Raw genomic sequence first — 15,363 nt, 5'->3', positions numbered from 1 at the left:
GTTCCAAACTTGATTCAGTAATCAACTGCAATGATTTTTATCACATACATCTAACTTTCCAAAAATTCTAACTGTTTTTAATAAATATGCTCTGAGAAAAATTTTGGGACACAGTTATAAGGACAGCTTGAAATACAGGTGTAAAATATGTAAGACTGAAAATGTGAGGCATTATCTAATGTGTCTCAGTCAATTACTGTTCACCTACGAGCACATTAATTCAAATGCTCCTGCTTCACCACGACAAACCTGACAGGATTCAAAAGGATAAGATGGTATTCTCCAAAAGTGTGAAGTGGAAAGTCTTGAGGAGAATACAAATAATGGAAGGAGTAAAGAAACCCAATGACCATATACGAGTGTGTGAGCTGCATTTTCTTGAATGTGTGTGCCTATGTTGTCAATTTCAAAAGAAAGCCTTCTGGCTTACGTTTAGCAGTATTTTCTTTTTGTGCATCTGCGACTCAACATATCTGCTATGTGGTGAGTAGCAATTTTCACAATATTGTCATTATTACTCCTAGATTTTCCACTGTTTCACAAAAACATGCTATACACAGAGTGGTTGCATTTACTCCTTCCTTTGAAAGTATGAAATGGGTCTATATACTGAAGAAATTACACTAACTCCTATAACAACATTTTATTTAGTTAATAATGCAACAGCGAATTCTGCAGAACAGACACAAAACTATCACACTGTCTGACAAACAAGAAACTGTCAGTATAGATTATTTCATCTGTACAGGTCTTAGATCATTAATGAATTATTTACACTACAATTATATGTCAATTCAATATACAATCTGCTTGTGAGATGCAGTAACTGCATGCATTTTTCCAATCCCATCTTAAATGAAACATCGCTTTCTTTACAACTAACTTTTATGCATTGACTAGAAATTAAAGACAAAGGTAACTAAGGAAACAATTTTGTGTAGGGACTCATTTGGTATTAAGTAGGTACTGTTCCATATAATGGTTTCATTGGACAACACATTTTCCAAATTGTTGTCTCAACAAATCTTTAACCATCCAGCACAATGAGCTATTAATGTTTTTCTCATATCAGAGTTGAAGGAATAGCACTAAAACTTAATGTTAATGAATGATGAATAATTTATGGAGAAGAAACATGTTTTTACAGTTACACTTTTAGATATTGAATCCCATTTTCCTCATGCACTCCTTATGAGCTTCTATATAGCTCTGACAGTTCTCCTCACCACGTTCCATAATGCTGCAACACAGAGATAAAGAAAATGTTATCTACTAAGATGTCTGATGGAAGTATTGGAAGAAACAATAACAACATGGTATCACTCTTAATGACAATGGCATTAGGGATTAAACAATAGCTCAGAGTGGGCAAGGATGAGGAAAGGAATTGGTTGTGACTTTTACACGCTCATTCTGGACTCGCCTCATGTAATCTAAGAAAACAAAAGATGGGTGGATGGGGATTTGAGATCTACACCTATGGATAAGTGTTTCTTACAGACAGTGGTTACACACAAATATAAAAGCATGGCTGAGTAAAAAGATAGGAGATAGGAAATACAAAATGTTTCAAAATTTTGGTTCCATAGAGAGAAAAACTAGAAGGTAAAAATGGACTAAAACTGTTACAAATTTCCTAATAATACGTGCTGGTAAGTAATAACAGGTCAAGGTTGAAGAGCTCAGTTAAAGGCTGCAGACAGAAACAGGGAGTACGAAAATGCAAACAAAGTTGAATGATGGTGGAAGTGGGATGCCACACAAAATAACAAAGTTAAAAAGACTGTGGGATAAAATGGAGAAGAGACCAATGATGGCAGTAAGCTGTTTTGGTACCAATGGTATTGTTTTTCCTCTGTTTCCTAAGTTTGGCTCTCAAAAGTGAAATACTGGAGACATTGGATACTCACAACAGAAACCCTTATAGATCAAAGATATAATACAGTGGGCAAACATTTTGTTTATTGTATTGTCAGATATCGAAAGATGCTCTCTGCAATATATTCTTCGTGGGCTACTGCAACCACTCTGGAGCTAATCTAAGGTGACAGGCTCATACTGCAATGATTACTCTCCAAAGAGAACACTACTGCAGTTTTCGAGATAGGATGGAGAACAACCACTCAACTAAAAAAAAATGTTTCGTTAGTCTGTCACCAGATGGTTCAGGAGTGGAGAGCATGGAGAAAAGGGGGCGGAGGGGGGGGGGGGGGGGGGAGGAGGAATGCAGACTATTTTACATGAAGACAGGATGAAACTTTTTAAGACACAATTCTGCTGCAACAGTGTGGCTGTATGCTGTGTGTTGATGGGAAAAATATATTCCCATTTAATATTTTGCTTAATGAAAAGAGGCTTTTGAAAAACATGGACTGAATGAACATTTAGTGGGAAATGAAGGAAGACTGCTGAACAATGCTGACAGGAAGAGATCATTGAGACGTGTCCAGTGAACATTATCATGAAAGAAAGGCTTCAGGGATGTGAAGTAGTCTAGTGTGCATTAATACAGGAAAGTAATTGTCAAGAAACTATAAATGAATCATAAAGAGTACAAATACTACAATTTGATTACATCTAAGAGCATAAATAGAATTTTGATAACAAAACTTACATAATCAACACATATTGGCTTGCAAAGGCACTCATATACTGCTATGAAGCATTAAGAACTAACAAAGTTTTTGTAAATGTACCTACATACAGGAAACATATAGCTTACTAGTTTTGTCATGTACATCATATTTCACTGTATCAAACAATGGAAACTCCATGTTGGAATACCACCAATATAAGGAAAAGGATAGATTGCTACTCATCATGCAGAGTTGCAGACAGGCACAGCAAAAAGACTGTTACACATTTCTCAGAAAAGAAAACATAACACATTCACTTAAGCACATACACCTCACAAACACATGACTGCGAATGCAACTGTCGCCTTAAACAAAAGCAGCAATAAGGAGGGGGGGAGTGAGACTGCAGTCGTGTGTGTGTGTGTGTGTGTGTGTGTGTGTGTGTGTGTGCGCGCGCGCGCACGTTTATTTTTGACAAAGGCCTTGTGGGCCGAATGCTTATTTGGGACAGTCTTTTTGTTGTGCCTATCTGCAACTCAGCATCTCTGCTATATGATGAGTAGCAACTTTTCATAACACTGATACACTGGGCATTTGCAATTTGTGAAGAATAAAATTATAGAAAGAGCATTCAGTGTGAGTCACCATTATATCTGGGATAAGCTTGATAATTTTGATAAAGCTTTGGAATTCATACCTACAAAATCTCTAAGAACAGTTTTATAGATACAAAGCACTGATTCAAACCACTGTTGCCATCATCATCAACCATATGATATCCACTAATGAGTTAATGATGTTTCCAAGCATTATAGTCTTCAACAATATTCATCCAAGGTTGTTACTTCTCATTTTCCCACTTTCATTTTGGATCAGGTGGTGTATTGGCAAACTAGGTGTAACTGGAAACAGCAGGTATACAATTTTAGAGAAGGAAAGTTACTACTCACCATATAGCGGAGATGCTGAGTCACGACAGGTACAACAAAAAGATTCACACAATTATAGCTTTCGGCCATTAAGGCCTTTGTCAGCAGTACACACACACACGCACACACACACACACACACACACACACACACAACTTGCACACACGTCTGCAGTCTCTGAGAGCTGAAACCACACTGCAAGCAACAGCATCAGTGCATAATGGGAGTGGCGACTGGGTGGGGGTAAGGAGGATGCTGGGGCGGGGAGGGGTAGGGATAGTATGGTGGGAATGGCAGACAGTGAAGTGTTGCAGTTTAGACAGAGGACGGGAGAGAAGGTGCAGATGGAGGAGGAGGTAAGTAGCGGAAAGGAGAGAAATAAAAGGAAACTATAAGACTGGGTGTGGCGGTGAAATGACGGCTGTGTAGTGCTGGAGTGGGAACAGGGAGGGGGCTGGATGGGTGAGGACAGTGACACGAAGGTTGAGGCCAGGAGGGTTACGAGAACGTAGGTTGTATTGCAGGGAAAGTTCCCACCTGTACAATTCAGAAAAACTGGTGTTAGTGGGAAGAATCCATATGGCACAGGCTGTGAAGCAGTCATTGAGATGAGAGACGTCATGTTTGGCAGTGTGTTCAGCAACAGGGTGGGCCACTTGTTTTTTGGCCACAGTTTGTCTGTGGCCGTTCATGCGGACAGACAGCTTGTTGGTTGTCACGCCTACATAGAATGCAGCACAGTAGTTACAGCTTAGCATGTAAATCACATGATTGGTTTCACAGGTAGCCCTGCCTTTGATGGGATAGGTGATGTTAGTGACTGGACTGGAGTAGATGGTGGTAGGAGGATGTATGGGAGAGGTCTTGCATCTAGGTCTATTCCAGGGGTATGAGCCATGAGGTAAGCGATTGGGAGCAGGGGTTGTGTAAGGACGGATGAGTATATTGCGTAGGTTCGGTGGATGGCGGAATACAACGGTAGGAGTGGTGAGAAGAATAGTGGGCAGGACATTTCTCATTTCAGGGCATGATGAGAGGTAATCAAAACCCTGACGGAGAATGTAATTCAGTTGCTCCAGTCCTGGATGGTACTGAGTTACGAGGGGAATGCTCCTCTGTGACCGGACTGTGGGACTTTGGGAGGTGGTGGGAGACTGGAAAGATAAGGCACGGGAGATTTGTTTTTGTACAAGGATGGGAGGATAATTACAGTCACTGAAGGCTTCAGTGAGACCCTCGGTATATTTTGAGAGGGACTGCTCGTCACTGCAGATGCAACGACCACGGGTGGCTAGGCTGTACAGAAGGGACTTCTTGGTCAACTTGGAATGGGTGCAACTGTCAAAATGGAGGTATTGCTGGTGATTAGTAGGTTTGATATGCACGGAGGTACTGTTGTTGTTGTTGTTGTTGTAGTTGTTGTGGTCTTCAGTCCTGAGACTGGTTTGATGCAGCTTTCCATGCTACTCTATCCTGTGCAAACTACTTCATCTCCCAGTTCCTACTGCAACCTACATCCATCTGAATCTGCTTAGTGTATTCATCTTTTGGTCTCCCTCTACGATTTTTACCCTCTACGCTGCCCTCCAATGCTAAATTGGTGATCCCTTGATGCCTCAGAACATGTCCTACCAACCGATCCCTTCTTCTAGTCAAGTTGTGCCACAAACTCCTCTTCTCCCCAATTCTATTCAATACCTCCTCATTAGTTAAGTGATCTACCCATCATGCCCTCGGGAAAAATTATGGCTGTAGTTGCCCCTTGCTTTCAGCCATTAGCCATCAGTTTTTAGATGGTGGACTGATCTCGACCTTATAATCCTACCTGCTGACAAAGGCTCCACCACCGCTGTTTTGAACCGCAAGGATTATGTGGCACAAGGACTCCTTCAGCTGTCAGATACTTCCACCTACAAACCATGCCACAGTGAGCCCATTCCAGTAATCCGGCAGGATCTCCAGCCATTACTCAAATCCTTAGGCCCATTCCAGAACGTCTCCCCAGAGTCCATCTCTCTACTTACCCCTACCACTCCCCGTACTCCCACCTTCTACATGCTTCCTAAAGTCCATAAACCCAACCACCCAGGACACCCCTTTGTGGCTGGTTACTGTGCCCCCACTGAGAAAATCTCTGCTCTCATAGACCAACACCTTCAACCTATTACCCAGAACCTATCCTCCTATATAAAAGATGCCAACCATTTCCTCAAATGACTCTCCACAGTTCCTGTCCCTTTACCACACAGTGCCCTGCTTGTCACTATTGATGCCACCTCCCTGTACACTAACATTCCTAATGCCCATGGCCTTACTGCTATCGAACACTACCTTTCCAGATGTCCTTTGGATTCCAAACCAACAACCTCCTTCCTAGTCTCCATGACCAACTATACCCTCACCCGTCTCCTTTGAAGGCATTACCTACAAACAAATCCGCAGTACAGCTATGGGCACCCACATGGAACCATCCTATGCTAACCTATTCATGGGCCATCTAGAGGAATATTTCCTAAAAATCCAGAATCCTAAACCCCTCACCTGGTTCAGATTCACTGATGTCATCTTTGCTATCTGGATTGAAGGTGAGGACACCTTATTCACATTCCTCCAGAACCTCAACAACTTCTCCCCCATTTGCTTCACCTGGTCCTACTCAGCCCAACAAGCCACCTTCCTAGATGTTGACCTTCACCTCAGAGATGGCTACATCAGTACCTCTGTCCATATCAAACCTGCTAACAACCAGCAATACCTCCACTTTGACAGCTGCCACCCATTCCATACCAAGAAGTCCCTTCCGTACAGCCTAGCCACCCGTTGTCGTCGCATTTGCAGTGACGAGCAGTCCCTCTCAAAATATACCGAGTGTCTACTGAAGCCTTCACTGACCGTAATTATCCTCCCATCCTCGTACAAAAACAAATCTCCCATGCCGTATCTTTCAAGTCTCCCATCACCTCACAAAGTCCCACAGTCTGGCCACAGAGGAGCATTCCCCTCATAACTCAGTACCATCCAAGACTGGAGCAACTGAATTACATTCTCCGTCAGGGTTTCGATTACTTCTCATCATGCCCTGAAATGAGAAATGTCCTGCCCACTATCCTTCCCACCACTCCTACCGTGGTATTCTGCCGTCCACCGAATCTACACAATATACTCGTCCATCCTTACACAACCCCTGCTCCCAATCCCTTACCTCATGGCTCATACCCCTGGAACAGACCTAGATGCAAGACCTCTCCCATACATCCTCCTACCACCTCCTACTCCAGTCCGGTCACTAACATCACCTAACCCCTCAAAGGCAGGGCTACTTGTGAAACCAGTCATGTGATTTACATGCTAAGCTCCAACCACTGTGCTGCATTCTATGTAGGCATGACAACCAACAAGCTGTCTGTCCGCATGAACGGCCACAGACAAACTGTGGCCAAAAAACAAGTGGACCACATTGTCGCTGAACACGCTGCCAAACATGCTATCCCTCACCTCAATGACTGCTTCACAGCCTGTGCCATATGGATCCTTCCCACCAACACCAGCCTCCTCCCTGTTCCCATTCCAGCACTACAAAGCCGTCATTTCACTGCCACACCCAGTCTTTTGATTTCCTTTTATTTCTCTTCTTTCCGCTACATCCCTCTCCCCCCCCCCCCCCCCCCCCCCCCCCTCCGCACCTTCTGTCCTGCCCTCTGTCTAAACTGCAACACTTCACTGTCTGCCACTCCCACCATACTATCCCTCCCCCTCCCCGCCCCAGCCTCCTCCTTACCCCCACCCAGTCACCACTCCCATAATGCACTGGTGCTGCTGCTCGCAGTGTGGTTTCAGTTCTCTGAGACTGCAGATGTGTGCAAGTTGCGTTTGCGTTTGAGTGTGTGTGTGTGTGTGTGTGTGTGTGTCTACTGCTGACAAAGGCCTTAATGGCTGATAGCTGCAATTGTGTGAATCTTTTTGTTGTGGCTATCGTGACTCAGTATATCTGCTATTTGGTGAGTAGTAACTTTCCTTCTCTGGTATTGTTACATTCCATCCTGGATTTTCCATTATTTGAGGTATGCAATTTTGTTGGAAATAAATTGGTGTAATTGTTGGTAGCATTGTATTCAACCATTTTCCTAAATTTTGATATCACTTTCTTTCTCTTTTTCTTTTTTAAATCTTGTTCACAGTTGAGCTTTTTATATTGGTCTTCTAGTAGTTTGTTAGTTCCCAATTCCTAAAAAAAGAAAATAATGTGTTTTTCCTTGATTTATGGGTAATTCAAACACATGCATTATTGTTGTTTATTTATTTATCACTCCCAAACCAGAATACAACAATAAAATTATTTACTTTCAAACTACATGAGAACCATAGCATGTTTACATTTTCCCCCTAAAATTTTACAAAGTGGGTAATTGAGTGCAGAAAATGAGTGACGACTGGAAAACAATATATTATTCCAAATCAGGTTTTGGAAAAAGTCGCATACCTACATTAAAAACTGTGTCGACTGCAGCTACACTGAAAACAATGAGTGAGGGGCTGTGCATGACATTATAAATAAAGTGAAAATATTTAGGGAAGAAGACATAGCTTATGGGCATTTCTTCAAATCTTAAATCTCAAAGTTCTACATCAACTGCTTTCAAAGTCTGACAGAATGTTGCATGCAAATGCAAATACAGGCATGTTTTTATATACCTACTGGAGCCCCAATGACATATGGTGTATAAATATATACTGGTGGTCAGAAACAGACTGTAAAGCTTGAAAGGGTATTGCAGGGTAGGTTGTGCTGAGAACTTATTGCTAAGAAAAAAATTCCATACATTACACCATTTCTGAGTTAATTAGCATTTAAGTAAGCCAATCAGACCATCGCATGTGCAAATTCAAGCAGCTCGCCAGACTGTGCTGCTAAACACGTTTTTAGTTTGGTTTCCTAAAATTGAACAAGAAAGTGATACAAAAACTAGAATTGGAATGATAATTAGGATTAAACCTCAGCCAAAGGCCAAGCGGTCTCATGCACTATGTTTATGCTATGAGAACAGCTAACACTACCGGTAATTGTATCCGGCAGGCTGCTTGAATTAGCACATCCAACAGCCTGATAAGCTAACTTCTATGCCAACTGACTCAGAAACAGTGCAAAGTACAGACTTTTTCTTAATGATTATTTCTCAGCACAACCTATACCGCAACACCCTTTCAAGCTTTTCAGACTGTTTCTGACCACAATTTATATAATATACACAGGCGATAGGATGTTAGCAAAAAATCTCATGTTTGTTCATTTTAAATCTTAAATCTCCAAAAGTTCTTCACTAATTACTTTGAAATGTTGATACAATGTTGCATGTGAATATGTGCATTTTTACATACCAATTTTAATACATACAGTATATAAATAAATACGTAATATATAAAGGGGAAATGTCGTGAACAAAAATCTCTAAAAATTCTTGATCGATTTGAGTACTTGACCAATTTACTTTAAATTTGAAACAATACTCTAGCAAACATGCAGATAAAAGTAAGACTTCATAATTATTTTTTTAAATAACAACTGACACTCAGCTGTACAAATGTGAAATTTTGACGTAGCTGGTTTTAACTACGACAGTGGGGTATTTAAGCCATTAGACAAATTTTTCTCTCATACATATTCTCTCTCATTATACTCCTGTGACAATTTCATAGAAAACAGGGAAGTTCTACTTCAGTTTCATCAGCTTATGGTTAAAATACCACTACAGAATCTAAATTTGTAATAACAATAAACAAGGCTCAAGGTCAGAGTGAGAGAGGAGATGGACAGAGGGATGGGAGAAAATGGACACAGAGAGCAGAAAGAATGAGATGGAGGTTGAGATTGTGGAGGGGGGGAGGGGATTGGAGAGAGTGAGGGGGAGGGGGAAGATGGACACATAGAGGAGGAGAGGAACAAATAGTGAGGGAAAGAGGAGGAGATGGACAAAGAGAGGGGGCAAGAAGGAGGAGATTGACAGAGACGGGGTGGGTGGGAGAAGAAGAATAGAATGTATATCCAATTCTCATATGTACCACAAATGTGTACGTGGCAACATGTGGCTGAGTACAACTAGTTAAAGAATGAAAAGAAGAAATGAAATCTGATATTCTATATACTGGTCAAATATTTTAAAGCTCATGTAGAAGTGGGATATCCAGGTGATGAAGAAAAAGTCATTGCTACCATGTGTTAAAAGGAAATTACTAATAACTTAATTCAAAGATGCTCACCTGGTGAGGACTGTATCATGCTTTTATGAAATGCAACCTCTGCATTTCTTTGAAGAATCCTGAGCAGTTTCAAAAGTCCTCAAAGAATGCTAGAGAACAATGTGTAATTCATCCCTTCTACGACAAACTGAATAATGTGAATGAAATGTGTGGATAAAAAACACATGCTCTGTCCACAACTGTGACAAGTTTGGGGTTGGCAGTGACTCACCTAGAGTAAGACCTCTTTGTAAAAGTGAAAGCCACTGAATAGGGTGCCAGGTGGATCAGGTAGGGAACCAGGAACTGGTTTAGCCTATGTTGCTGCAGATGGTACTTACTTCACACTTCTGATCATACACAAAAGTACTGCAGCTCAAATTCAATGGGCATCAAGTAATGTCTACCCAGGGACACTTTATGCTGCTTGAACAAGAGAGGGAGTGGAGGCGCCCCAGTTTCATCTGTGGCCCATCACAGCTTTTATCCCCTTATACAAAAAGAGTCCAACAAATTACCAATTACCCAGTGAAAGTGCCATACTGGTATGTGATGGGCATGTACCATGTCAGCCTATTTGCTGAAGCCTTTGCTCAGCTTTGGTCAACTGCACTAACATCTGAAAAAATTAAGTAGATTCCTTATCAATGGAATTACTCCTGCTGACTATAAACATTTTTCTGAAGATTTATTTGACACTACGGACTTGCAACAGTCCAGACATTTTCTTCATAACATACTAAGTGCTTTCTCTCCCAGAATATCACCTACTGATCCACAGGGCAGACTTTACACCTAACCCCTTCTGCCTCCTTCAGCTGTTCATAATATAGGCCTAACCTATGCAATATTTCTGTCCATAGCATACCGTAAGCATATGTCTTGGATTTAAGAACAAAATTGTGTGCTTGTGTTTCATCTCAAAAGAAGTCTTTAGAAGACAAACCTATTTTCTCTCCTAGAAGTCTTAGAGGTTTATTTTGCAAAGCTGTGCAAAGTGGCACAAAATTAACTTCCATCCCCACTGTAACAAAGGTCAATTCTTGTTTGTGACAGCTTCAGTATGGAGAAGAGTCAACAAATGAAACAGATTTATACTGATTGAAGGAAGCTGATGAGAAGAAATAGAGGTAAAAAAGGATAAGACCAACAAGAAGAGAAAAACAGAACTGACCGACGATTCTGAAGATGATGAGCAATTGCCAGTGCTTGATGATGACGAACTTGAAGATGTTGAAATTTTTTGTGAAGATGGTGATGATTGGGACTGGCTATTCTGTCCCAACTCCTCTTCAATTAAACCCGGAGCATAGGTACTAGTCGGAGTTCTTCTGGGAAAAGAAAATCTGGTAAGGGACCAGGAAATCAAAGTTATGGACCTCAAATCTTTGGACAGAATTAAGATATTCAAAGCAAACAAAGAGCACATATTTGATGTCAAAGTGAATGAAGTTTTAACTATTTTGCCAGCTCTCCAACAATGTGGAGAGTTGAATGAAATTCATTTTTCAAAATTCCACTGATGTAGTGAGGCTTAGCCATACATTTTTGTGTTTGTGTGGTTACATGGATTCTAACAAGAAGTATGTTACCTACTATCTCACTTTTAACATTAGTGATAAATTCCTTTCAAAACCTTCAATTGGGGAATTTTTAGATACTCAGTCCACACTTGGAGATTGCATTTTATACTTTCTCGGACCTAATGGAATAAATATGAACACACAAGGGAAATATAAACTTACTGTGTTGTCCTTTAGAATTTAGAGATTAATTATTCCAAAAGCAAAGTTTGTATTTCAACTCTATTAAGTCTTAAAATTAAGAGGGTCACTCCAAAAGAAACGCACACTATTTTTTTTAAATCCATCTTTTATTCTACATGTTTAAAAATTTTACAGTGAGTAGATACATCCTTTAGGAACAATATTTTCATTTCTCCACATAATTTCCATCCCTCTCAACTGCCTTACTCCATCTTGAAACCAGCGCCTGTCTACCCACATGGTAAAATTCTGGACCAACCTGTTGGAGCCACTGTTTGGCAGCATGCACAAGGGAGTAATCATCTTCCTTGTTCCACAAAGAGAGTCTTTCAGTTTCCCAAAGAGATGACAGTCACATGGAGCCAGGTCAGGACTGTAAGGTGGCTGTTTTAAGTGTTTTCCATCCGAGTTTTGTGATCGCTTCCATGGTTTTTTGACTGACATGTGGTCGTGCAGCAAAATGACCTGCTTTTGCCGATGTGGTCGAGCACGACTCAGTCGAGCTTGAAGTTTCTTCAGTGTCATCACATTTGCATCAGAATTTATGGTGGTTCCACTTGGCATGATGTCCACAAGAAAGAGTCCTTCGGAATTGAAAAACACCATAGCCATAACTTTTCCAGCAGAAGGTGTGGATTTGAATTTTCTTTCTTGGGTGAATTTGCATGATGCCACTCCATTGATTGCCTCTTCGTCTCTGGTAAAAAATGATGGAGCCACGTTTCATCACCTGTCACAATTCTTCCAAGAAATTAATCTCCACCATTCTCGTACTGTTCCAAAAGTTCGCTGCATACCATTTTTCTTGTTTCTTTGTGAGCCACTGTTAACATCCTGGGAACCCACCTGGCACAAACCTTTTTTAACGCCAAAACTTTCAGTATTCTGCAAACACTTCCTTCCCCTATCCCAATGTAGCGTGACAATTCGTTCACTGTGATGCGTCTGTCAGCAGTCACCAATTCATTAACTCTCTGCACATTGTCTGGAGTGTGTGCAGTACGAGGCCTGCCACTGCGAGGACAATCCTCAATACTGCCGCGCCCGCTTTCATCACGTAACCTGCTTGCCCACTGACTAACTGTACTGCAATCGACAGCAGCATCTCCATACACCTTTTTCAACCTCTTGTGGATGTTTCCCACTGTCTCGTTTTCACAGTACAGGAATTCTATGACAGCACATTGCTTCTGACGAACGTCAAGTGTAGCAGCCACCTTTAAGACATGCTGTGATGGCGCCACTCATGGGAACAGGTTGAACTAAGTTTGAAAACAGTCCTTCCTGAAGGATGTATCTATACTACTTCAAATCAAAGTCAAAACCTTACAAAATTGTTCCCAGTTAACCCACCTGACCCAATCCACCTTCAATTAAGTTTATGTTCCATAATTTCTTGCAATCCACAAACATGTGCTGCTCACTTACATTTAATTTTCAATATTATACGTTATTATGTTGGTATACAGAAGATGATGTACATAAAGCTACAGACACCATTAGACTTCATTATGATAATGGTACATTCATAATTTAACGCAGAGCCAGACACAGAAATTCCATATTGGCAAAGTTCTCAGTAGCCTTAGAGGAAATTTACAGGTCATTAGCTGGAAAAATGAAAAAGGAATGTATGTTAATGGAAAATATCTGAAGCAAGTTCTATTTGCTGGTGACACTGCATTTTTGGGTGATGACTGTTGCTCGTGTCTACAGGTTTAACCTTCAAGTACCCTTTAATTATCTTGGGTGACGCTAAATGAGAAACAAAATACTGACAACCAGACAGTCCTCAATACCTCCTTGTAAATATTAAATCACACATCAGAAGATGAATGAATTGACAAATGGTTCTCCTGAGGACTATCTCTCTATAAAGTTAGGACAATGTATGAGTTTGTCAGTCGAATATTGCAGGCATTAGAAGAGCAAAATGCCAAGTGTTGCATAAAATTTTAGTTGACAACAAAATTGATTTAGTTGTAATCCCTGCAACTCATGCAGCAAATGAAGCTCAACTTACTTCAAGAGGAAAAATACCTAGGTATGACTTACTGGGGGGTACCTATGACAATGGTTACAGTAATAATAAGCACTGCCCAAACAGGCGTTGAACCATGAAGGCCCAACTGACCAACCGCCCTGTCATCCTCAGCCCGGATGCAGATAAGGAATAAGTAGGGGCATGTGATCAGCACACTATTCTCTCAGCTGTTGCTAGTTTTCGTGACCAGTGTTGCTACTTCTCAATCAAGTAGCTCCTCAATTGGTCTCACAATGGCTGAGTGCACCCTGATTGCCAACAGCACTCAGCAGAGCTTCAATAACCATAATGAAATGTGGAAATACAGATGCAGTAATGAAAATGGAAACACTTTGGTGAAACTGAATCAAAAAACTTGATATTCATCTTATCTTCGATGCTGAGGATTGGGGCACTTTCAGATCTGGTGCCTAGAGCATGGATCACAACCCTGGTCTTTGTTTTGTCTCATTTGATAGTAATAGTCAACCACTTCTGGTATCAAGAAAACTCCTTGGATATTTGCAACACAGCCATCACTGCCCAATTTTTCTTGAATTTGGGATTAGTATCCCTTTAAGAAGAGTATTTCCTAGGCCCAGATGGAATTTTCAGAATATCGTTTGACACCTTCTCAGAAAATCTCAACAAATTTGTAGAATGGGCCCCAGCGAGTTCAGACTGCAAGAAGTTCATTGAGGCAATAATTAGCACAGCAAAGAAGTTTATTAACGAGGTTTCCAAAGATATATACTCCTCGTTGGGTAGAAGAATATGAAAATCTATTCAAAGAATCCTGTGAAAGTAAAGATCATGAAATAGCAGATGAGTTACTGACAAGGGAACCCCCCCATCGCACCCCCATCAGATTTAGTTATAAGCTAGCACAGTGGGTAGGCCTTGAAAAACTGAACACAGATCAATCGAGAAAACAGGAAGAAGTTGTGTGGAACTATGAAAAAATAAGCAAAATATACAACTTGAGTAGTCCATTTGCAAGATAGGCAACATAAAGGACAACATGAGCTCAGGAGCGCCGTGGTCCCGCGGTTAGCGTGAGTAGCTGCGGAACGAGAGGTCGTTGGTTCAAGTCTTTCCTCGAGTGAAAAGTTTAATTTTTTATTTTCAGTTTATGTGACAAACTCCTATGATTTCATCACTTTTTTGGGAAAGATTATGACATCCACAAGAAAACCTAAATCGGATAAGGTAGAAGAATCTTTTTACCCATTCGACAAGTGTACAAGTTAGGTGGGTCGACAACATATTACTGTCATGTGACGCACATGCCGTCACCAGTGCCGTATAGAATATATCAGACGTGTTTTCCTGTGGAGGAATCGGTTGACCTATGACCTTGCAATCAAATATTTTCGGTTCCCATTGGAGAGGTACGTCCTTTCGTCTACTAATCGCACAGTTTTGCGGTGCGGTCGCAAAAAACAGACACTAAACTTATTACAGTGAGCAGAGACGTCAATGAACGAACGGACAGATCATAACTTTGCGAAAATAAAAAAAGTAAACTTTTCACTAGAGGGAAGACTTGAACCCAGGACCTCTCGTTCCGCAACTGCTCACACTAACCGCGGGACCACGGTGTTCCTGAGCTCACGTTATCCTTTATGTTGCCCATCTTGCGCAAGGACTACTCAAGTTGTATATTTTGCTTATTTATTTCATAGTTCCACACAACTTCTTCCTGTTTTCTTGATTGATCTGTGTTCAGTTTTTCAAGGCCTATCCACTGTTCCAACTTATAACTAAATCTGAGGGGGGTGCGATGGGGAGGTTCCCTTGTGAGTAACATCGACACATTTTAGGCATATAAAGTG

At 41.0% G+C, this 15,363-nt stretch overlaps 1 long non-coding RNA gene across 1 annotated transcript in view; it reads right to left on the bottom strand.

Annotated features, from left to right (window-relative positions):
• Positions 1-628: 628 nt before the first annotated feature.
• The window catches only part of LOC124596035, a 39,322-nt gene continuing 24,587 nt past the window's right edge, over positions 629-15,363 (bottom strand). The window contains exon 2 of the long non-coding RNA XR_006978273.1: positions 629-1,240. This is a non-coding gene — a long non-coding RNA (uncharacterized LOC124596035). The remainder of the gene's footprint in view (positions 1,241-15,363) is intronic.

This window comes from Schistocerca americana, chromosome 2 (genome assembly GCF_021461395.2).
Source record: "Schistocerca americana isolate TAMUIC-IGC-003095 chromosome 2, iqSchAmer2.1, whole genome shotgun sequence".
Lineage (NCBI taxonomy): Eukaryota > Metazoa > Arthropoda > Insecta > Orthoptera > Acrididae > Schistocerca > Schistocerca americana.
The sequence above is the reverse complement of the archived record's forward strand: the minus strand, read 5'-3'. Positions and strand labels throughout refer to the sequence as shown.